Source organism: Oncorhynchus nerka, linkage group LG21 (assembly GCF_034236695.1).
Source record: "Oncorhynchus nerka isolate Pitt River linkage group LG21, Oner_Uvic_2.0, whole genome shotgun sequence".
NCBI classification, from domain to species: Eukaryota; Metazoa; Chordata; class Actinopteri; order Salmoniformes; family Salmonidae; genus Oncorhynchus; species Oncorhynchus nerka.
In genome coordinates this window covers 11,262,748-11,279,389 of record NC_088416.1, presented here as the reverse complement: position 1 = coordinate 11,279,389, position 16,642 = coordinate 11,262,748, and the positions used below count along the sequence as shown (strand labels likewise).

Here is a 16,642-nt window from a genome sequence, read left to right as displayed (position 1 = left end):
GAAATTCTGTAAACACTATCATTGTACATGTAGTGATGATATTACTGTTATAGGCTGTGATGTTTTTACTGTTATTGCTAGGTAATAGGAATACAGTGTATTGGATTTACTACACTGTTTGACACATTTACTAAGGCAAATGCTTACAGACTGCCTTGTTCTTGTCTGGTAAAATGTAGTATTGGGAACATTATTGTAACCTTCTTACCCAACAATGAAGTGAGTGTTAGAGGAAAAACAAAAGGTATTGGACATCAGGAACAGATTATGAAACCTAAGTGTCATTCAGCTCAAGTACGATACAGAGACTTATTCACACACCACAGCCAACCATGACTCAGCTATCATCACCTACATATTAAAGCTCCAACCAACACACACACACACACACCCTGATGAAGAGGTTATTGAGAGGGCAGGCATTGATTCATTGGCAATGACAATGCAGAAACAGACGCTCGTGCTTATGTATTGTCTCAGCTTGTCATCTCCCACCCCTATTCACTCAACTGTTTTATTTTTAGAATGGACTGCAGTGGTGAATTCACTTATTTCACCTCATTTTACATATGCTGTTATTATATACATGTACTGCTATTACCTATGTGCTCAAGCACAAGGATAATGTATTTATCCTGGTTTCTCTCTCTTCCTTTTGCTCTCTCTCTCTCTCGCTCAAATGCAAGCACACGCACACACACACACACACAGCATTACAATACTTGTAAAGACTTTTGGGGGACCGATCAACAATTGATTTCCATTCAAAATTCGACTTTTCTTTACTCTTTACCCTAACCCTAACTCCGTACCCTAAACCTAACCCCTAACACTAAACCTAATTTTTACCCTAAACCCTAACCCTAAAATAGCCCCTTTCCTTGTGAGTATCGGCCAAATGTCCTGACTTGCCAAATGCCCCCCCATACACACACACACACACACACACAAATGCACCCTCCCCCCATACACACGCATAATCCAGAGAAGAAGAACTTCTGCGTCTTCCAAGTTTGTGGTATTTGAAACACTACGTAAACATATCAGTGTTCATGGTTACAGTCTCCATGACTGCATGACAACAGCTTACAGGTCAGCCGTACAAGCGCTTAGTGGTTTGGAAACGTAATATTTGCTAGTATTAGCACAGCATTCGCTGCACCCTATGTTCCTACTGAACTCTCAAGAACCAAATGCAGCGCTGTTGCTATGTTGATGTGTGTTTCATTGCTGGAGGAAAAAAATTTCCCTCAGGTTTTCGGCAGTATTGTGTGAAGAGCTCTTTGAAAGTGTGGGACAAATGGCAGATATTGAAGCAGGAATACATGAATTATGTCTGTGCAAAGACAAGCAAGAGTGAAGAAGACCATTTTTTCCAATTAAATGCAGAGGCAAACCAATAAATTGTGAACTAAGAGGTTATTCAAAAGTCACGGTATGGGACGTTAAACGGGTGTCCTGACTCTCTGAGGTCATTAAAGATCCCATGGCACTTATCGTAAGAGCAGGGGTGTTAACCCCGGTGTCTTGGCTAAATTCCCAAGCTGTCCCTCATACCATCACGGTCACCTAATCATCTCCAGCTTACAATTGGCTCATTCATCCTCCTCCTCTCCCCTGTAACTATTCCCCAGGTCATTGCTGTAAATGAGAATGTGTTCTCAGTCAACTTACCTGGTAAAATAACGCTTATATTAATTTTAAAAAAAAAATTTAAAGTGTAAAGGTACGGGTTAGTGTTAGGGGTTAGGGAAAATTGGATTTTGAATGGGACAGAATTGTGTCTCCACAAGGTTAGTTGTACAGACTCTGTGTGTGTGTGTGTGTGTGTGTGTGTGTGTGTGTGTGTGTGTGTGTGTGTGTGTGTGTGTGTGTGTGTGTGTGTGTGTGTTATTTCCAGTAGACTGAGCTACAACTACAAGGCCCATGGTACGTTTCGACGCGTCTCATGACGTAACTTCATGTGAGCACAAGCAGACTGGAGCAGAGACCCGATTGTAAAGATTACTCACTCTAGTATTGTCCTACACTGAGTCCGTTTACCAGTACATTAGAGCGAAAATAGTTGGACAGCATATAACAACGTCATAAACACATCTTAGCAGGTGAATGTAAAAAATAACTCGACAATTCGGTGTTTAGGTCAGCACGGACAGAATTGCTTTCCTTTCAATCTTCGGTGTGCGTTTTTCTCAGCTGGAGCATTCAAATTGGATTTCGAGCGAATATCGGGAAAGTCCAGATGATGCTGTCGGATTGTCATTAGGTAAGGCGAGTTTGAAACGCATACAATGTGCTTTATTTGATGTAGCTAAAGTGTTATTTTGCGGCAATTTGCTTGGCTACCAAGGGGAAAGTTATTGTCATCATCAGTCAAATATAAAATTGTAGCCTAATTGTTGCACACCTTTACACTTTTTGTTGTTGTCGACTATTACCCATAGTAGGCCTAGCCTACAATGTATGACTTTCCACTTTCAAGTTAGCCTTTTCATGGCACAGACACCAAACAATGACAACGTTTTCCAGCGGTAAGAAATACCTAAACCGAGGTTGGTTTTTATTGCCCATTGTCATCATTCACACATTGAAACCAAGTAGCTTACCTACCTATTTAACTATTAAGAGAGAGGTACGTATGTGGACGTGAAATGTGCCTATGGCACTTTTTGAAGTATATATATGACGTTACTGGTTGTGCACAATGAAGGGTCTCTCTTTCCCTTGTGTGGTTGACAAGCCGGTTTGGCCCGCACGGAGAAAGCCCAGCTGGGGGCTATTGTTCCCACCACATAAACTGATTTGCATGCATCATCTCGCTTGAGCATCTGGCCTCGTCAGTCCCTCTTTTGTTTCCTCCAAATTCGGATCATTTGCTCAACTGTCCATTCATATTCATTTCTGTCGCTATTATAGTAGAGCTGTGTTTGTGTGTAGCATATGCCTGTCTTTACTTTGAAATACCCTTTGACCCTTCTCTGTGTAGGGTTAGGCCTATTTGAAGAGAAACTGGCTTTGATTCAAACTGTCATCTGAGTATGTTAGGTCTGTTGGTAGCCTACTGTGTATCCTTTGAAAATCCCTTTCTTCCTCCAGTCTATTATAAGCAAGATTGTGCTGTCAGAGAACACTGGCTTTGCATCATCATACTGTCATCTGATTACACTCCTCAGTAGTGGACGACATCCTCTGCGGATTGCTTGGGAGAGTTTAAAAATAACACCGTCATATCACTCTCACCAGAGTTTCCATTCCTGAAATGGGCTGGATCCGTTTCCTTTATTTAATCAGGCCGGTCTCCCTACTCGACTCCAACCTCCCCAGATGAGATGCTCTTACCGACTCACCCCTGGTATGTCGACGGGTTGTGCGGGGATCGGTTATGCAAGTCCATTATGTCTGGGGCGAAAAGCCCTCAGGACGGGTGTCTGTTTCATGCCTTGATTTAGGGAATAAAAACAAACGTGGGGTCACCGAAGGCTGCTGAGGCTGAACATGAATGGAGCTCTTCAGAGACTGCCATTTGTGAGGAACCAGTTAGGATTCTGTGGCTCTGCAGTCGCAAAAGGGTAGCAAACACAATTAGTTAACATCAACCCCGGGGCACATACTGAAAGCATGTAGCCTATGGTGTATTTACACATAGCCTACTTCAAGTTACTAAGTAATTCATAGGCTATATCATGTTAACAACAGCAACATTGGGTGTGCCATGATGACCCACATTTAGGCCTATGTTTGTGTAGTGTTGTGCATGCACCGCTTATAACTGTATTTTAGCCTACATTCACTGTCAAGGGCCCTTTACATGCTCACCATTCTCATGACTTTGGTTCATGTTTAGGTTATAACTTGTGTGACCCATCTCTTTTGAACAGAGTGAATGAGCAGACAAAACATTCATTAAACAACACGCCACCTAGCCTGAACCTTTTTCTGTTCAACTTGATGTCTGTTCAACTTGCTGTCTGTTCAACTTGCTGTCTGTTCAACTTGATGTCTGTTCAACTTGCTGTCTGTTCAACTTGATGTCTGTTCAACTTGCTGTCTGTTCAACTTGCTGTCTGTTCAACTTGATGTCTGTTCAACTTGATGTCTGTTCAACTTGCTGTCTGTTCAACTTGATGTCTGTTCAACTTGCTGTCTGTTCAACATGATGTCTGTTCAACTTGCTGTCTGTTCAACTTGCTGTCTGTTCAACTTGATGTCTGTTCAACTTGCTGTCTGTTCAACTTGATGTCTGTTCAACTTGCTGTCTGTTCAACTTGCTGTCTGTTCAACTTGATGTCTGTTCAACTTGCTGTCTGTCATAGCTCTGAGTCAGCGAATGCTGTACATCTGTCTAACTTGGAGATCTGCTTCTGTGGTAAAGTCAATTAATGAAAGTCATTCCTGGAAAGATCCCTTTTTTTTCCCTTTTTCCCCACTGGACAGAAAGATACTAAGGCTATTTGAATTGGTCCACTCCACTCCTCTCCTCTCCACATTCCTTCCTCTGCTTTACCCCACTCCTTCATTGTTATCAAGGTCGACTTGATGTGTTGGAAAGGTCCAGTCGTGGGCACCTACAAGCCACCGCCTCTTATCTCTCTCGGGTTACGTCCGAAATGGCACCCTATTCCCTATGTAGTGCACTACTTTTGACCGGGGCCCATGGGGTTCAGGTCAAAAGTAGTAGCCTACATAGTAGATAGGATGCAACCTCATTTTCTTGTTCTCCCTGAACTTGGAAAATGGGGAGGTTGTCTACCTGGCCGATTTCGCTTCAACGCTATAGGGGGAACACATTTGCTTGGGAACTTTGTTTTGCCCTTGGTTACCTCCCAACTTTTCACCGTTCTTCTGACTGATGATTGGAGAGTGTGGAAAAACAAATAAAAGTGGTATCTTTCTGTCCTGAATTTGTATGATAGTATAATGAGGTGTGTTCTCTGTGACATTGCTGCTCATAAGCAAATGGACGTTATCCTTACCTATAGCTAAATCGGTGCCTTGTTGTATGAGGATGACACCAGTAGTTGACAGATGTAACCTATCTTTTTTAGTTTTCATTTCCGAAGACCATCTTCACTCTCTGAGGGAGATTCATAATTACATTTTTTGTTGTTGTATTTAACCTTTGTTTAACTAGGCAAGTCATTTAAGAACAAATTCTTATTTATGACGGCCTTCCCCGGCCAAACCCTAACACGGACGTTGCTGAGCCAATTGTGCGCCGCCCTATTGGACTCCTAATCACGGCCGGTTGTGATACACCCTGGAATCAAACCATGGTCTGTAGTGACGCCTCTAGCACTGAGATGCAGTGCCCTAAACCGCTGCACCACTAGGCAGAACATAGTACACTTTCTTTCTAAAAACAATGATTTATTTTCCTTTCAGGGTAGTCTGTGTTCTACCTCAATGAATAATTCAAAAGGTTTGAAATGTAAACTGCCACCCTCCATCTGCTACCTCAAAAGTCAGACTGCTGCGGTTATGTCACCGTTGGACATTTTAAAACTGACATGATGACATCTCCCCTAACCCCCATTGTTAATGACGTTAATAAAGAAGAATAAACTTCGACTGTATTAAATGATCTGGAAAGTCAGTATCTCTCTCTCTCTTTCTGTCTCGGTCTCTCTCTTTCTGTCTCGGTCTCTCTCTTTCTGTCTCTCTTTCTGTCTCGGTCTCTCTCTTTCTGTCTCGGTCTCTCTCTTTCTGTCTCGGTCTCTCTCTTTCTGTCTCGGTCTCTCTCTTTCTGTCTCGGTCTCTCTCTTTCTGTCTCGGTCTCTCTCTTTCTGTCTCTCTTTCTGTCTCGGTCTCTCTCTTTCTGTCTCGGTCTCTCTCTTTCTGTCTCGGTCTCTCTCTTTCTGTCTCTCTTTCTGTCTCGGTCTCTCTCTTTCTGTCTCAGTCTCTCTCTTTCTGTCTCGGTCTCTCTCTTTCTGTCTCGGTCTCTCTCTTTCTCTTGCTCAAAGACCGCCATAAGCTTATTAGCCTGCAGTCTAACCCTTTTTATGAGGTGCTGTGTTTGGATCAGACTTTGCCCCTCCCTTGATAATCTCTTTATAGAGACTGGGTGCCTATGAAATGGCCACCTACAGCCAATAGCAACCCTCTTTATTGGCACCTATGAACAGTGAACTGTGAACAGGATTACAGTAGAAGTCCTAAGAGCCTTGTTAGGCTTACACAGTATGTACTGGGTATTTTGTAAATAACCATCATAACAATGACAGAAATAGGTCAAAGTGCATTAAATGTAATAATGCATCTTTGGAAATGAGCTACGACATACCTAATAAATACAACACAGCTCTGGTGACAGCCTCAAAAAGGAATGGTTTTCACCACGTGGAAGTGAAGTTTCTCCCCCTGACCCCTGACTGCGCTGTTCTGCTCGTAAAATGACTACCAACTTTGCCCACGTCATGTTAGAGAAAATGCTATTGGGTGAACTATATCTACTTGAATATAAAGTTCAATCGCCCTTCTCCTAAAAATGAATGCGTTACGACGATTATGGCGATTCTTTTTGTTAGTTCACTGTTATTGTCCATAATTGTTGGTTACACGATTACACAATAATTGCGCCAGCTCTAACATTAGCTGGGGTTTGAACTCCTGTCTTTCCTCCTTTATTCTCCCAGTTTCTCCTGGGTGGAAAGCACAATACAGTACTGATTACATAATTAGGTGTCTCAAAGCTCATCAAGGCTTCGCAGAATTAGCTACAGCACTTGTTGATGTGCAGTTAGTGTTCTTTATTGCCATGACATGTCCTACCCGGACCACGTACAATGTCTCTCTCTCTCTGTACTACCACCAAGCACAGAAGCTGTGTCGTGTTTTCTCTGTGTGACGCTCGTCTTGACACCAAATCGCCCCCCCCCGACTCCCTGTCGTGCGGTTAAAAACGATTCACCGCCCAGTCAGACCGGAGGCTGTTACGTTTGTCACGAGTGGAACGAAAGGGGTGCAACAACAGTGTCCTTGTTGCTGCGGAGGAGTGAAGTCACTTTAGAAGTCGCCCTCCTTGTCTTGGGAGAGGGTGGGTCTCTGTGCTGTAGCTGCAAAGCTCCTCCGTTATCCAGTAACAGGCTAGTGAATGGGCCTCTGTCCTCTGCAGTGAACTGGCTTTATTCATGGCCAGGGAATATAGAAATGTGACTGAATTGCAGGGTGTTTCTTTTCAAGAAGACTTGGCCTCTGCTCTATTTGATCTGCTAACCTGTTGGGACCTTAAAAACACATATTGTCAGAGATGCGTGTGTTCTCTGTCTTTCGAAATGATGTTGAGAGCCTACTCTAAGGGAGTCTTTGTATGGTGCAACGGTGTATTTATGGTTGTTCCCAGTTCCGGCTGACTCTGAGTAGGATAGTTGCTGCAACACACAGTTTGTAGGCTGATGTAATCTACTTACAGAGCCAGCTGAGCTATGGCTCATTGCCTTGGTGGTAGGTACAGTATATCGAATGAATTTGAATGTATGTTTTTGCAGGATATTCAAAATGCATTTGCCGTTATTTTGGACAGATTTTAGCGAGAGTGAAACCTCTTGCTTCGCCTCTTCCTCTATGGTTTACGCACACACCAAGCCCCTCCCCCTGCCTCTCACGACAACAAAGTTGAGAGATCACATCTTCCTCTCTGACAACCGGTTTCAACTCGCTATTTGACATGACGGACATGTTTCCCACGCCTCAGCAGAGGTGACCGGTCTGCTCCTGATCCCCAGGATCGTCAATAATTAAATTGTTTTGTGGGTCTTATGGTTGTGGAAGGCTTATATTTAGCCTAGGTATAACTCCACAGTGGGAACAGCCGACACCTCAAAGGTCCAGATAATACCACCATTGTTGTGGGGGGTGCCATGTCCACAGCTCCACCCCTTTCAGTGCCAGTGCCAGAATCACATGGCAGTGAGTGGAGATAATATAAACATGTCAAGGGGAGGTTCTGAGAAGAGAAGATGAGTGGGAATCACATAAATCAAATCAAATGAATTTGTCACATACACATGGTTAGCAGATGTTAATGCGAGTGTAGCGAAATGCTTGTGCTTCTAGTTCCGACAATGCAGTAATAACCAACGAGTAATCTAACCTAACAATTCCAAAACTACTACCTTATACATTTAAGTGTAAAGGGATAAAGAATATGTACATAAAGATATATGAATGAGTGATGGTACAGAACGGCATAGGCAAGATGCAGTAGATGTTATAGAGTACAGTATATACATATGAGATGAGTAATGTAGGGTATGTAAACAAAAAGGCATAGTTTAAAGTGGCTAGTGATACATGTATTACATAAAGATGCAGTAGATGATATAGAGTACAGTATATTCATATACATATAAGATGAATAATGTAGGGTAAGTAACATTATATTAAGTAGCATTGTTTAAAGTGGCTAGTGATATATTTTCCATCAATTTCCATCAATTCCCATTATTAAAGTGGCTGGAGTTGAGTCAGTGTGTTGGCAGCAGCCACTCAATGTTAGTGGTGGCTGTTTAACAGTCTGATGGCCTTGAGATAGAAGCTGTTTTTCAGTCTCTCGGTCCCTGCTTTGATGCACCTGTACTGACCTCGCATTCTGGATGATAGCGGGGTGAACAGGCAGTGGCTCGGGTGGTTGTTGTCCTTGATGATCTTTATGGCCTTCCTGTGACATCAGGTGGTGTAGGTGTCCTGGAGGGCAGGTAGTTTGCCCCCGGTGATGCGTTGTGCAGACCTCACTATCCTCTGGAGAGCCTTACGGTTGTGGGTGGAGCAGTTGCCATCCTGTCGGGCGGTGATACAGCCCGACAGGATGCTCTCGATTTGTGAGTGCTTTTGGTGACAAGCCGAATTTCTTCAGCCTCCTGAGGTTGAAGAGGCGCTGCTGCGCCTTCTTCACGACGCTGTCTGTGTGGGTGGACCAATTCAGTTTGTCCGTGATGTGTACGCCGAGGAACTTAAAACTTACTACCCTCTCCACTACTGTCCCATCGATGTGGATAGGGGGGTGCTCCCTGTGCTGTTTCCTGTAGTCCACAATCATCTCCTTTGTTTTGTTGACGTTGAGTGTGAGGTTATTTTCCTGACACCACACTCTGAGGGCCCTCACCTACTCCCTGTAGGCCGTCTCGTCGTTGTTGGTAATCAAGCCTACCACTGTAGTGTTGTCCGCAAACCTGATGATTGAGTTGGAGGCGTGCATGGCCACGCAGTCGTGGGTGAACAGGGAGTACAGGAGAGGGCTCAGAAGGCACCCTTGTGGGGCCCCAGTGTTGAGGATCAGCGGGGTGGAGATGTTGTTACCTACCCTCACCACCTGGGGGCGGCCCGTGAAGATGTCCAGTACCCAGTTGCACAGGGCGGGGTCGAGACCCAGCGTTTGGAGGGTACTATGGTACTATGGTGTTAAATGCTGAGCTGTAGTCGATGAACAGCATTCTACATTTACATTTACATTTAAGTCATTTAGCAGACGCTCTTATCCAGAGCGACTTACAAATTGGTGCGTTCACCTTAAGACATCCAGTGGAACAGCCACTTTACAATAGTGCATCTAAATCTTTTAAGGGGGGTGAGAAGGATTACTTTATCCTATCCTAGGTATTCCTGAAAGAGGTGGGGTTTCAGGTGTCTCCGGAAGGTGGTGATTGACTCCGCTGTCCTGGCGTCGTGAGGGAGTTTGTTCCACCATTGGGGGCCAGAGCAGCGAACAGTTTTGACTGGGCTGCGCGGGAACTGTACTTCCTCAGTGGTAGGGAGGCGAGCAGGCCAGAGGTGGATGAACGCAGTGCCCTTGTTTGGGTGTAGGGCCTGATCAGAGCCTGGAGGTACTGAGGTGCCGTTCCCCTCACAGCTCCGTAGGCAAGCACCATGGTCTTGTAGCGGATGCGAGCTTCAACTGGAAGCCAGTGGAGAGAGCGGAGGAGCGGGGTGACGTGAGAGAACTTGGGAAGGTTGAACACCAGACGGGCTGCGGCGTTCTGGATGAGTTGTAGGGGTTTAATGGCACAGGCAGGGAGCCCAGCCAACAGCGAGTTGCAGTAATCCAGACGGGAGATGACAAGTGCCTGGATTAGGACCTGCGCTGCTTCCTGTGTGAGGCAGGGTCGTACTCTGCGGATGTTGTAGAGCATGAACCTACAAGAACGGGCCACCGCCTTGATGTTAGTTGAGAACGACAGGGTGTTGTCCAGGATCACGCCAAGGTTCTTAGCGCTCTGGGAGGAGGACACAATGGAGTTGTCAACCGTGATGGCGAGATCATGGAATGGGCAGTCCTTCCCCGGGAGGAAGAGCAGCTCCGTCTTGCATCGTCTTACATTCTCACATCGACATATTTTGTTATTTTATTTAGACAACAACAGAGGACCACCAGAACAACAGAGTACACAGGTACAGTACCTTCAGAATGTATTCATACCCCTTGACTTATTCCACATTTTGTTGTGTTACAGCCCGCATTTAAATGCATTACATTTAGATTTTGTGTCACTGGCCTATATAAACAATACACCACAATGTCAAATCATCTTTTACAAATGAATTACAAATAAAAACCTGAAATGTCTTGAGTCAATTACGATATAACCCCTTTGTTAGGGCATACCTAAATGAGTTCAGGAGTAAACATTTGCTTAACAAGTCACATAAGTTGCATGGACTCACTCTGCGCATGGAATGACTACCTCATCTCTGTACCCCACACATACAATTATCTGTAAGGTCCCTCAAATGAGCAGTGAATTCCTAACACAGATTAAACCACAAAGACCAGGGAGGTTTTCCAATGCCTCGCACAAAAGGGCACTTATTGGTAGATGGGTAAAAAAAAGCAAAAAAAAGCAGATATTGCATATCCCTTTGAGCATAGTGAAGTTACTCATTACACGTTGCATGGTGCATCTGTCACGTCTGCTCCCGTTCTTCCTCCCCCCTGGAGCTTGAGGGCGCCAGGCTGCCCTGCATCACGCACTCCTTCCATCCATTACGCACACCTGCCTTCCCTCGTCACGTACATCAGCGATATTGGACTCACCTGGACTCACTCATCTGTTTATTTCCTCCCCTATATTTGTCAGTTCCCTTGCTCTGTTCCCCCGCGGCTGCATTAATTGTCTTTTGTTTGTGTTACCTGTTTGCTGACGCTGTTCCTGTCTCGTTCCTCGTCCGTTATTTATTCAATGTTTTACTCCCGTACCTGCTTCGTCTCTACAGCGTCAACTCAAGTGACAGTATCAATACACCCAGTCACTACAAAGATACAGGCATCCATCCTAACTCAGTTGCCGGAGAGGAAGGAAACCGCTAAGGGATTTCATCATGAGGCCAATGGTGACTTTAAAACAGTTAAGAGTTTACTGGCTGTGATAGGAGATAACTAAGGATGGATCAACAACCTTGTAGTTACTCCACAATACTAACCTAAATGACAGTGAAAAGAAGGAAGCCTGTAGAGAATAAAAATATTCCAAAACATGCATCCTGTAAAGGCACTAAAGGAAAACTGAAAAACATTTGGCAAAGAAATTTACTTTATGTACTGAATACAAAGCCTTATAATTGAGGCAAATGGGAGACAGATATACCTTTCAGCAGGACAATAACCTGAAACACAAGGCCAAATATACACTGGAGCTGCTTACCAAGACGACATTGAATGTTCCTGAGAGGCCTAGTTACATTTTTGACTTAAATCGGCATGAAAATCTATGGGAAGACTTGAAAATGACCATCTAGCAATGATCAACAACCAACTTGATACAGCCTGACATTTTTTTTAAAGAATAATGTGCACATTTTGTACAATCCAGGTGTACGAAACTCTTGGACTTAACCAGAAAGACTCACAGCTGTAATAGCTGCCAAAGATGATTCCAACATGTATTGACTCAAGTGTGTAAATACTTTTGTAAATGTGACATTTCTGTATTTAATTTTCAATAAAAGTGCTAAAAATTCTAAAAACATGTTTTCACTTTGTCATTTTGGGGTATTGTGTGTAGATGGTTGAGCATTTTTTAAATTTGAATTTAGGCTGTGACAAAACAAAATGTGTAGTAAGTCAAGAGGTATGAATACTTTCTGATGGTACTGTACCTGTGTACTCAAATCAAATCAAATGTATTTATATAGCCCTTCGTACATCAGCTGATATCTCAAAGTGCTGTACAGAAACCCAGTCTAAAACCCCAAACAGCAAGCAATGCAGGTGTAGAAGCACGGTGGCTAGGAAAAACTCCCTAGAAAGGCCAAAACCTAGGAAGAAACCTAGAGAGGAACCAGGCTATGTGGGGTGGCCAGTCCTCTTCTGGCTGTGCCGGGTGGAGATTATAACAGAACATGGCCAAGATGTTCAAATGTTCATAAATGACCAGCATGGTCGAATAATAATAAGGCAGAACAGTTGAAACTGGAGCAGCAGCATGGCCAGGTGGACTGGGGACAGCAAGGAGTCATCATGTCAGGTAGTCCTGGGGCATGGTCCTAGGGCTCAGGTCCTCCGAGAGAGAGAAAGAAAGAGAGAATTAGAGAGAGCATATGTGGGGTGGCCAGTCCTCTTCTGGCTGTGCCGGGTGGAGATTATAACAGAACATGGCCAAGATGTTCAAATGTTCATAAATGACCAGCATGGTCGAATAATAATAAGGCAGAACAGTTGAAACTGGAGCAGCAGCATGGCTTGTACTCTGTTGCAGCAGCATGTACTCTGTTGTTCTGGTGGTCCTCTGTTGTTGTCTAAATAAAATGACCAAATATGTCAATGTATGTCATTCCCACTCTTCTTCTCTTCTCAGAACCTCCCCTTGACATGTTTATATTATCTCCACTCACTGCCATGTGATTCTGGCACTGGCACTGAAAGGGGTGGAGCTGTGTACATGGCACCCCCCACAACAATGGTGGTATTATCTGGCCCTTTGAGGTGTCGGCTGTCCCCATTGGCACACAGAGTGGCATTCAGTGGGTGCCAGCTCTGTGCCAGCTCTGCCCGGCAGCCACGGGCGGGCACCGCGTCATCAGACTCTCATTATTTATTGATCTAATGGCCGACTTAGCGGGAGAGCGACATGGAAAGGCCAGTAACATTGGCCTCTCCAATCCTGGCCAGGGTCAGACAGAGAAGACCAGGGGAGAAGTTAGTGGCCCATGTTTAAATACCTGGGTTTCCTTTGTCAATGATGACTGGGTGGGTCACTTGTTTTGGGCTTGAAATAAATAGAAGTGAAATTGAATGAGTTGTTGTGACCTGGGACATGTCTACTGTAGGTATGTTTGGTTTATTCTGTTCCTTTCTGCACACAGTGGAGTACAGGTACAGATGTAGGATCTTAATTTGAGCCAGTTTACTACAGTAGGAAAATAATCCTGCAGCAACAGGAAATGTGAATTATTATGTGGATGATAATTAATGGACATTTTTGTAGGGGTTGATAATATTTTTGTTAGGGCAAATCAAGTCTGAAATTTCTGTATGGAAATTACAAACTTTAGAAGCCTCTTTAACCCTTTGATGCTACAATCCCGTATTTGTGATCATTGTTGAGTGGTCCCTGCAGCGTACCGATCTCAAATACGTGATTGGAATAGTAGCAACAGAATGTATGACGCAACAAACACGTCGAAACACCATTGTTGTCTGAACAGCATCTAAAAAATTGTTTTGTACTGATGGAAAATAAAGGTCTTAATCTTTATTCCTCAATTTGACCTTTTATTGTAAAAGATAAATGCGAACATCATACAAGCATCACACGGAACACATCCACAGCCAAACTCACATCCACAGCCAGATTCCATAAACAAGTCTAAATAATAGGTTGCTCTGACAAAAAACAAAACATAAGTTAGCGACCTAACAGCTAGACTAGTTTACAATGTATCACATCTCTGGTGAGCACAAGAGACTAATGTAATGCTGTTTAGAAAATAAATATATGTCAGCTAAGCTAACAGCAGCTAACTTGTTTATGATGGCAGCCATGTTTGTTTACGACTTCAACAGTAGCCAGCAAATAGCTTAGCATTAGTTCATCATAATCAGTACAACATTCAAGTATTTTACCCACATCATATGTGTGCATTACAATCTATGCAAGATTCGGAATGCATGATTTGTCACCAGTACTTGAAAACATGTTAATAAAACAGTAAATACATTATGATCCATGATCCAAAGTGCAAATCAATCTCAGAAAAACAGCAAAGGACCTTGTGAAGATGCTGGAGGAAACAGGTACAAAAGTGTCTGTATCCACAGTAAAACGAGTCCTATGTTGACATAACCTGAAAGGCTGCACAGCAAGCAAGAAGCCACTGCTCCAAAACCGCCATAAAATAGTCAGACTATGGTTTGCAACTGCACATGGGGACAAAGATCGTCTGATGAAACAAAAATAGAACTGTTTGGCCATCATGACCATCATTATGTTTGGAGGAAAAAGGGGGAGGCTTGCAAGCCGAAGAACACGATCCCAACCGTGAAGCACGGGCGTGGCAGCATCATGTTGTGGGGGTGCTTTGCTGCAGGAGCGACTGGTGTCCTTCACAAAATAGATGGCATCATGAGGGAGGGAAATTATGTGGATATATTGAAGCAACATCTCAAGACATCAGTCAGGAAGTTAAAGCTTGGTCGCAAATGGGTCTAGCAAATGGACAATGACCCCAGTCATATTTGATCCAAGTTAAACAATTTAAAGGCAATGCTACCAAATATTAATTGAGCGTATATAAACTTCTGACCCACTGGGAATGTGATGAAAGAAAGATATTCTGAAATAAATCATTCTCTCTACTATTTTTCTGACATTTCACATTCTTAAAATAAAGTGGTGATCCTAACTGACCTAAAACAGGGGATTTTCTCTTAGATTAAATGTCAGAAATTGTGAAAAACTGAGTTTAAATGTATTTGGCTAAGGTGTATGTAAACTTCCGACTTCAACTGTACATGTGGTGTGCTACAGCAGAAACGACAACACGATATACAGAAAATAAGCCACTTACTTTGATAGGAATGCATACATGCCCAATTTGCAAGACAAAGAACCATGAAGGCAATGCGGGCACCAGCCAGAAAATGTTTTGGGGGAAAACGTTTGTTGTTTTGCCTGTTCTGACTAGAGATGCGCAATGTCTTCATCCTTGAGCTGGGGAAACACTCAGGAAGTACTTGGGCTCACGTTGAAGTTGAAGAGAGAAGTTTGTCCGCTCAGTTAAAGCCTCAAACATAAATTGTCCGCAAGAGTGAAATGGGCTACTACTTATACAAATTAACAAGGATGCAGAACACACCTCAATTCAAACTGTTATTAGAAAATAAAACTAGTTTGAAAATAATTTGAAATTGACAAGTTGAAATATAGCCTATTGATAATTAACAGGCAGCGTGCCTTGGTTTGAGGGCAGCGTGGGTAACTGTCCTGTTGAGAGCATTCTGACATCACGTGCATGAAAAAACTCACGCAGGGGCGATGGTTAGAGATATTTGGAACTCACGCGAGAAATATAACTCAAATACACTACAAATACACTCAGCAACAAAAGAGTGATACAATTAAGATCCAGTCAGTGGAATCAGAAGATCAATCGTTGCACTGGTCATTAATAGTGGAGCTCCCAAACAGATAGTCAATAAATATTGAATTGGTTAGAATATTGAACACTTTTGAGATGTCAATCCTATCCATTGCAGAGCCCACAGAAGGCCATTGCATTGAACATTCTAATTTAGAACAGTATGATTTCATTGCATCATAACAATGAATGATATTACTGGCATTCCAAACATGTCATTAAAACATTGTTGTGATCAGTTTCCCAGGCAACACAATTCAAATTCCTGGATCCTGAAGACATTTAAAACATTTTATCATGAAGAGAAAAGGTGTGAGCAAAGGTTTGTGGTGGTTCTTCGGCGTTTTCATGTGTGGTGGCTCTACAGACATTGTGGATTCTACCCACCTTTACAGCAAAAGAAAGAAGACCACCCACCCAAACCCAGACCAGGTACAACATTTTGACAATATCAGCTATGCGAGACAGACTAAAGAAGAAGCCAGATCAGATTACAAGTCTTTTGGCGATGGACCAATGGACAACCTCCTTGGACTGGTGAACCTGAGGGTGTCAATGTCCACCTTGTCCATGGATAGTCGCAAAGATGACCTGACCACTGATCCTCTTGTCTCTTGGAATTCTCAACCCTACTACCCCAAGAAACCATGGATGTCCATCGACGAGATGCAGGCGTACTCAGCAGAGACATCCTGGCCTTACTTCCCGTGGCAGATCGTGCCTCCTTCACCCCCTGTGCAGAGGAGAGCCTCCAGCATGTGGAGAGATATGGAGACATCTAGCCCTGAGCTGCAGACTCCCACCCCAGAGGAGAGGAGCAGCTTCCTCCAGGAGAGCCGTTTATGTAAATATATGTGTTTGTCCTCCACTTCCTCCATGAGCCAGAACACTGTCTCTCCCTGTGGGGGACTATGAGATAGAAGAGAAGTACATCAGATGCCAGGAGAACCAGGCTAAGGGCCAGGATGTGGCCCCATCTTACTGATGGCATCCAGTAGTGACGTGCAGAAAAAATGACTGTAAACAGGCAGACCACAATAAACAGGCAGGCAGCAAGAAATAAATATACATTTTA

General features: G+C 43.6%; 1 protein-coding gene across 1 annotated transcript in view; it reads left to right on the top strand.

The window, feature by feature from the left end:
• Positions 1 to 1,966: 1,966 nt before the first annotated feature.
• The window catches only part of LOC115103898 (E3 ubiquitin-protein ligase pellino homolog 1-like), a 53,835-nt gene continuing 39,159 nt past the window's right edge, over positions 1,967 to 16,642 (top strand). The window contains exon 1 of the mRNA XM_029624936.2: positions 1,967 to 2,266. The gene's annotated coding sequence lies outside the window, so the exon portion shown is untranslated. The remainder of the gene's footprint in view (positions 2,267 to 16,642) is intronic.